Source organism: Propithecus coquereli, unplaced genomic scaffold (assembly GCF_000956105.1).
Source record: "Propithecus coquereli isolate 6110/MARCELLA unplaced genomic scaffold, Pcoq_1.0 Scaffold147, whole genome shotgun sequence".
NCBI lineage: Eukaryota > Metazoa > Chordata > Mammalia > Primates > Indriidae > Propithecus > Propithecus coquereli.
The window spans coordinates 512,002-520,421 of record NW_012139080.1 but is presented as its reverse complement, the minus strand read 5'-3'; positions in this window follow the sequence as shown (position 1 = coordinate 520,421).

The window sequence follows — 8,420 nt, the reverse complement described above, 5'->3', positions numbered from 1 at the left end:
CCATTCTCACTGGAGTTAGGTGATATCTCTTTGTAGTTTTGATTTGCATTCCCTGATGATTAGAGATATTGAGCACTTTTTTATATGTTCACTGGCCATTATTTTGTCTTCTTTTGAAAAGTTTCTGTTCATGTCCTTTGTCCACTTTTTAATGTGGTTGTTTGATTTTTTCTTGTTAATTTCCTTAAGTTCTATATAGATTCTTGTTATCAGCCCTTTATCAGATGTGTAGCATGCAAATATTTTCCCCCATTCTGTGGGTGAAACCTTAAGAATTCTAGAAGAAAATGTTAGGGAAAACTCTTATAGACATCAGCCTAGGCAATGAATTTTTGAAGAAGATCCCCAAAGCAATCACAGCAGCAGCGAAAATAAATAAATGGAACCTGATCAAATTAAAAAGCTTCTGCACAGCCAAGGAAACTATCGTTAGAGAAAAGAAGAGGACCTTGAAGTGTAAGTTCTTTGGTGGAGAGGGACCATGACAAGCTGTGGTTGCCAGAGAAAACAGGCAAAAATGGAATTCTGGCAAGGCTTCATCACGTGGGAAGGAAAGGTTTGGGCTGTGGTTTATTTATTAGAATTATCATGAGAATTAAGGAAATCAAAGGGAGGAAATGATACAATACTTAATTCCACCAGGGCGTGATTTTAATAATGAAGCAGTAAGCATCACAACCCTGTGGAATAGCGAGACGCTCACTATCAAAAAAAAGAAAAGTTCTTATTTGTACCATTTGCTGGTTGTCCATGGTGTATATACTCCCACCAATGCCCATTTCAAGATACCAACATGACAGCACTACTATGGTGTACCAGGAAGACAGGCGCAACGGCTTTCGGAAACCAGCAAGCAAATGAACAGCAACACTTTTTAGCTGAGCTAATCTATTATATTAACACAGGGAGATAAAACACAGGAGCATGGTGTGTGTGTATGTATATAGATGTGTGTGAGTATATATGTGTATGTGTATGTATATATATGTGTGTGTATATGTGTATGTATATGTACATCATAAAACAACCCTTCATAAGGGAAATAGCCATTGGTGTGATTCAAAACAAAACAAAAGGAAAGATAGTGCTATATATTAATGCAATTGCTCCCTAAAGAAGTCATAGTGCTCCCAAGAAAAGGCTTCGCACCTGTACTTCAATTTCAGATGACATTAGGTGTGCAGGTTGGGATATGGACTTGTGAGTGCTGAGTTGCTCTATACAAAAATAGGAGAAGATTTTACATTGTTGGGAGAGAGGGAGGGAGGAAGGGAGGAGAGGGACACAGGCAGGTTGGGACTGCATGGGTGTAAGCAGGAGAGCTGAGAGCCCTCAGGGCCAAGCAGTGCAAATGGGACTTTAAAAGGAAACCACCACTGAGAGAGGGTTTTAAATTTTCAGCTGTGGGGTGAGGTTGCACCTCTCTCCCTCTTTCTCACCCTGATAAAGCCCACTTTGTTCACTGACTGCTTCTTTGTGGACGTGGATTCTTTTTAGGGAACTGGGGGCATGAACTGGGTGGTTGAATTTTGTGTCTAGATTGATGTCAAGGCAAAAAAAGATTGCATGAGGAGTCTTCCGTGGAGGAGAGAGGTGGTCCTGAGAGTCTAATTTCCTGGGAATTAGCAAAAATTTCTGGGAGATGTTAGCAGAAACGGTGGAGTAGGTAGCACCAAGAGCCTGTCAATCCACAGAAACATTGAAAAATCAAGGAAAAAGTGGAGAAAAATCAACTTCGTCAGAACTCTGGGAAATAGTCAAAGGAGGTTTACATCAACCAAGTGAAGGCAGAACCAAGACAAAGGCAACTTAACAGTGGCAGGACAGTTGTGCGGCATGCTTACTTGCCAGGCCCACCCGTTCCTGCTTGGAGGTGGTCTTCAAGAAGGCAGACACCTTCCTGGGGTGGGAGCCTGATCTCTGGTTCCAGAGGGGGCAGCGAAGACCATATTCTCAAAGGACTGCGTGTGCCTGTTCTCACTGCTCTGGGGGTTACCTGGAGGATAGACAGGCAGGCAGTTTTGTTTTGCCTTTGTTTCTCCTAATTCGAAACTCAGAGCAGAAAAGCAGCCATGGTGCAGTCAGGCATGCGGGGGGTGGGGGCGGGGTGGGGGTGCGAACTTTGCCGGAGTCCTGTCACCAGCAGTGCCCCTGGCTACAGCTGGTACCGCCTGTCTCCTGCAGCCACCGGGGGACCTCCCACTGAAAGCAGCCTTGTGCAAACTTTCTGTCAAGATTGCTGCAGACAGGGGTGCCCCAGAACAGCCAGGGGAGTTGAACATTCTGGGTTGTGGGAGCTGATGGAGGAAGGTGCTCCCTCTGTCTCCCCTTGGGGTACCGCAGGTTCCCTTCCAGGGCCCTCTCTAACCTCGGCCTCATCATCTCTTGGCCTCCACCCTCTCCCAGGGCCCAGCCATCTCATCACTGCGCTTTTCTTCCCCTCTCACCACAGGGTGTCTTTCTGCCACCGGACCCTAACCTCTTAATGGTCTGTTTCTCACCTCGATGATGGGATGTTTCCTTTCTAGCCCCAAGGCACACTCAGCCTCTGGATCCTATGACCCAACCAAACCTCACTTTGTCACTGACCCCACGCTCTGTCAGGAGATCACTCTCCCACCTACCTCCACTCACCCCACGGATCCCTCTGATTCACTGGACTGTCATGGGCACCACCCCCACCTCGCGCAGACTCCGCTTTAACCCTGACTCAGGACCCAGTCTCAATGGCACCGCACGCTGTCCCGGAGCTCCTCTCCAGATGGCCTCGGTGGGTCGGCCCCTTCCGCCCCTGCAGTCTCAGGCACGACCACTCAGCCCGCCCGTTGCAGCCTCCCCTCGACTCGGTGTCTGGCAGGGATGTGTCCCACCCCCTTCTCCCTTCCGTGCTGCTGCAAGAGCTCGTTTCCCTGCACTCTCCAGAGCCCCTCCCTGGGAGGCCAGCGAACAGGCATGTGGAAGCTGCCAGACCCTCCTCTGTGATGTCCAGGAGCACCTGGAGAGGAAAGTCTTGCAGAGGGGACATTTCTGGACTTAGGAGGAGAACACATACAGTGGGGACATTTCCAAAACTCCTGAGATCAGGCTACCAAGTGAAGAACACCTGGGAGCCCCTTGTTGGCAAGCAGGACACCACCGTCACCCAAACCTTCAGGAGAAACGAAGGCAAATGGGAGCAGCAGCACAGGGTTGGCAGCCTCGTGTCCCACCGTCTCGGGCACTGGCGGGCAGCTCTTCAGGTGCCCTGGTCTGCACAGCGAGACTAGACGGTGACCGTCCTTGTCTCTGGTGGCTCTTCCCTGCCGGGGTCCCCTCTATCTTACTCTGGTGGGACAGCTCGTGCCCCTCAGTACTAAAGCAGGCCGAGTGATCCCCACCTGCCTGTTTTTATGAGAAATAGGTGATGTATTTTGTCAAATGCTTTTTTTACATATATTAGAGTGATTATATAATTCTCCTCCCTTAAGCTGTCAGTATGGTGAATTATATTAATTTCCTTTCATATGTTAAATCAACCTTGCACTCTTGAGACAAAACCAATTTGATCATAGGGTATTATGCTTTCAGTATACTATTGTAAGATGTGCTTTGCCAATATTATGTAAATATTTTTAATTTCTAGTAAGAAATTAAAGTCTTATTCTATGAAAAATGCCTTCAAATGAGAATTATCATTGTAAAAAAAATGTTGTATTTATTAATAGTAAAAGTATTTAAAATGGGCACAATGACAGACATGAGGTAGTTATTGTCATTTTGATATTATGATTGCTATTCACTAAATGGCAGCCAGGCATGCTTAACAACATATTAAAAGTTAAATGTGCTCACTTTAAGTGCTTACTTAGCAACAACATAGTTGTAAATATAAACACAAATTAGATCCTTGAGGTTGAGAGGCAGTATCCAGTTATAAGATGGCTATGCAGATAATTATTTAATAAAAAGGTGAATATATTGCTTATAAATTCTCATTTAAATAAAAATACAGCATTTTAAATTTCTGAGAAAGAACTCTTGGACCTCTGAGAACATGTCTGTGGTTGAATCCCCCATGGATCTACAGAACGCAGTATGAGAAATGCCATCTTAAAGAAATTTAGAAACTTCAAGGAAAGTGCTTAACAGATACCCATTTAAGTGATGGAAAAATAGTACATCATATAAGAATGTTTTGTTGGTTGGTTAAATTATTGAACTATTCTTATGGCATGATTAATTTTTTTTAAAAACAGCCTTTCTTCTCTGAAACCTAAATACCAATTAGATAAATTTATGACCATTTATTCCTACTCTGTCTCCGATAGATACAGGAAACAGTGTTATTCTCTTTAATATGATAACAGAAGTCAGGCTCTACATTTAAAAAGAGAGGACAGCCAGACATGGCAGCACGCACCTGTCATCCCAGCTACTCAAGAGGCTGAGGCAGGAGGATCACTCGAGCCCAGGAGTGCTGGGCTGTAGTGCACCGTGCTGATGAGGTGTCTGAACTAAGTTCATCACTGATATGGTGACTCCCAGGGATGGAGGACCAGCAGGCTGCCTACAGACAGGTGAACCAGCTCAGGTCAGAGACAGAGCAGGTGAAAACTTGGGCTGATCAGTAGTGTCGCCACGCCCGTGAATAGCCACTGCACTCCAGCCTGGGCAAAACAGCAAAACCCTGTTTCTGTTTTTTTAAAAAGAGAGAGAGAGAACAGAAAAGGATAGGATAGGAGAGGACAGGACAGGACAGAAGAGGAGGGCCTTGACAGGTGGCTACAGTTTGTGTGGAAAAAATAAAAGGATGGGGAGAATATTCTAGATTTTGAGGATTTCTGGAAATATAGATGAGGGAGACCAAAATCTCCAAAGCAGGTAGACAGACAAACAAAGATATGAAGAATACTCTGCCCTGATCATGGTGATGATGATGATAAAGGACACAGGTGATTTTCATGAAGAACATTTTCACACAGCTGGACTTTGATGGAATTTTTCTTGCCTTGCTCACATTATTTCAGTTTGTTTTTAAAAAATCTATTTTACCCTCAACACTGGTGAAGAATATGTTGTTTTTCTTAACTACTTGCTCAAGAGCAATTGCCCTTCCATCTTAACATCATTCTGTATACATTGACTGCACTACTTGATAAGAATGCACAATCATACACAATCAGAAGTGAGGATTACAAACTACTGCAATTTTTCATATTCCATAGAATGTATGTAAAATGAAATTCCCTAAGGTCAGCCACTTGTGGTCCAAAAAAAAGTCATTTTAATGGTAATCCCCAAGGTCTGGGAAATTACTCATTCCAAAGAATTCTTACGTCCCTTCTTTATCTCTTGAATAGTCTCTGAATTTGGGATCTTGAGGATCGACAGTGTCACAAACCATGTTTTTTCCTCTGCTCTCACATCGCAACAATCATCAATACAAAAGCCTTCTGTGACCAAACGTGAAGTGTTTTCCCCACACACCAAGCAAGCATTCGGTTTTGTAGGAAACACCAGCTGGGTGCCCTCCAATTCTGACAGTGTCTACCTAGAGATAGCATCAGATCCCATAGATTCAGTCCCACAAGACCTCCCCAATCCCAGACATCAGTCACAAGCTCAGGCCTCTAGAACTTCTGACCCAGAGCCCTCAAATTGAGGTTCCCACTATCCCCATTTTGGGTTTGATTAATTTCCTCCAGCAGCTCACTGAACTCAAGGAAACACCTGCTTAAGTTTACCAGTTTATTATAAAGGATATTACAAAGGATATAGATGTTATCCTAAGTGAAGTATCTAAAGAATAGAAAAACAAACACCACATGTACTTATTATTAAATTGGAACTGACCAATGAGCACACATGGAGGGAAGTATAATTCAATGGAAATCAAGCAGTGGGGAGGGCAGAGGAAGGGATGGGTGAGAACACATACCTGGGTGATGAACACACTTATAACCCTGACTTAAGCATTACAAAAGTGATCCATGTTACCAGAAACATTTGTACCCCCTTAATACTTTTAAACTTTTAAAAAAAGTATAGAGATGAAGATGATACATAGAGATGATGAAGTATAGAGATGATGAAGATGAAGAGATGCTTAGGGCGAGGTATAGGGAAAGGGGTGTGGAGCTTCCATGCCCTCTCTGGGCTGCCACCCTCCAGGAACTTCTACGTATTCAGCTATCCAGAAGCTCTTCAAACCGTGTTATTTTTGGTTTTCCTGGAGGTTTCATTACACAGGCATGATTGATTAAACCATTGGCGACTGGTGATCACTTAACCTTCAGTTCCTCTCCCCTCCCTGGAGGTTGGAAGTGGGGCTGAAAGTCCTAACCCTCTCATCCTGCCTTGGCCTTTCCAGAAGCTACCTAGGGGCTGCCAGACACCAGTCAACTCATTAGCATACTAGAAGACAACACTTTGGTGAGTCTAAGGATTTTAGAAGTTGTATGCCAGGAAATGGAGACAAAGAACAGATATATATTTCACAAATATCACACCTGGCTACCCAATTTGGTGTGGACAGTTATTTTTTGTCTTCTAATTTCCATTGTTGCTATTGAGATGTTAACTGTCATGTATGCATTTTCTCTCTGGCTGCTTTTAACATCTTCTCTTTGTCTTCGATATTTTATAGTTTCTCTACAATGGATATAGGTCTAGATTTCTTTTTTCTTATATCTATGAATTCATGTGTTTAACCATTTCTGGAAAATAGTCTTCAAATATTGCCTGTCCTCTTTTCTCTCTTTCTACAACTCTGATTAGATGTATGGTGGACCTGGTGGTTCTATCCTTCATATCTGTTAGCTTTTTTTCATATTCTCTATCTCCTTGTCCCTCTTTACTGTATTCTGTGTGATTTCTTTTGATCTAACCTCCAATTCACTAATTTTTTCTTCAATGTGCTAATCTGTTGTTCACATATGTCCTTGAGAATTTTTTTTGAGAAATAATACATTTTTATCTCAAAACATAGTATATCGTTCCTTTTAATATCTGCTTGACTATGTTTATAGTCTCTTATTGTTTGTTTAAATTTATGATTACCTCTTTAATTTATTAACATTTAATCCAAGCTATTTTGATACTCTGTACTGCAATATTTAAAACCAGTAGTACTTGGGGGTTTTTTTTTCTGCAAATTTTTACTCTTGGTGGCTTATTTTGGTGTATTTGATGACCTTTGGGTGTGAGTTTATATGTGCTTGGTTGACATTACTCTGTGGGTTTTTTTGTTTCTGCTGGGAAACAAAGGAGACTTCCTGTCTTGGACTACTTCCCCCTTTCAGAGTTTCTGATTTTATACAAACAACTATGGGTCAGATTTATTACTTTGCCATTAGCCTGAGGCTTAATTCAGATGACCTAATTCTGACATTAGTATTTGCCCTTAGAAAAATCCGCCTTTTATTTGTTTGCCCTTCACTGCTCTGGTTTCAGTACACAGATTTTTTTCTCTGCTTATTTACAGGTGCTTAGAGATTTCTTTTATGTCTTGGAAGCCCAGCATTAAATCCAATAGTATACTTAACGCAGAATTCAGTTGACTTCTAGCAGAATGCCCCTTGAGGGTACTTGCTTCACTATATTTGAATTTGAAGCCTGGAAACTCTCTACCTCTGCAGCCTGAGGAATCATTACCAGTGCACTGCTTGGGCCACACCTGTGGAGACTCTGACTCCAAAACTCCTGGAGCATCTTTTTTCATTGTTCTGACTCCCAAAATTCCACACCTCCTTAGTTCTTTTTCATTTTCTAGTCTTACAGCATGTCCATAATTAAGGTCCCTATGGAAAGAGTCCAGTCTGTTCCATCCAGAACCCTCTGGAAAAAAAACAGATCCCCAGTGGAATGGCTTGAGCCTTCAGTGCCACAAGTCTTTAATTTCTACCTACAATGCTCTCTTCTTAGCAGTGTTTAGGCAGTTTAGTAGGAAATAACAGAGATTATATTCAGTCACAGCCTGACTCTATACCCAAAATCATTATTCCCTTTTGAAAATTGTATCTTATTTCTGAGTCAGCCCTAGTGGACCTAACTTCTTCTACACTTTTAGAGATTTTCTTCCATGTTAATCTCTGAAATCTGAATTCCATTGTGACCTTTCTAATCCTCTAGTTTGTATAAATACCAATTGTGATAGTGTCCAAGTTCCCTTTCTCATAGTAATGGCCCCTGATAGAATCAGTGAGCATGGCTTTTTCATTGACAGTTAACAATATTACTTGTCCAGTCACATGGAGGTTCTTTAGGAGGGTGACAGCTTTCCTAGTATTACACTTACTCCCAAGATAGGCAGTGAAACTTGGCAACACAAATGCCGTATTATCTGAGTATTTTTAAGCCAAATTGATTCTTGGGGGATGTAGCATCCTAAGTGTAAAAAGAGATAGTACAGGTGCCGATTAGGTAACAGCATATTCATTTAT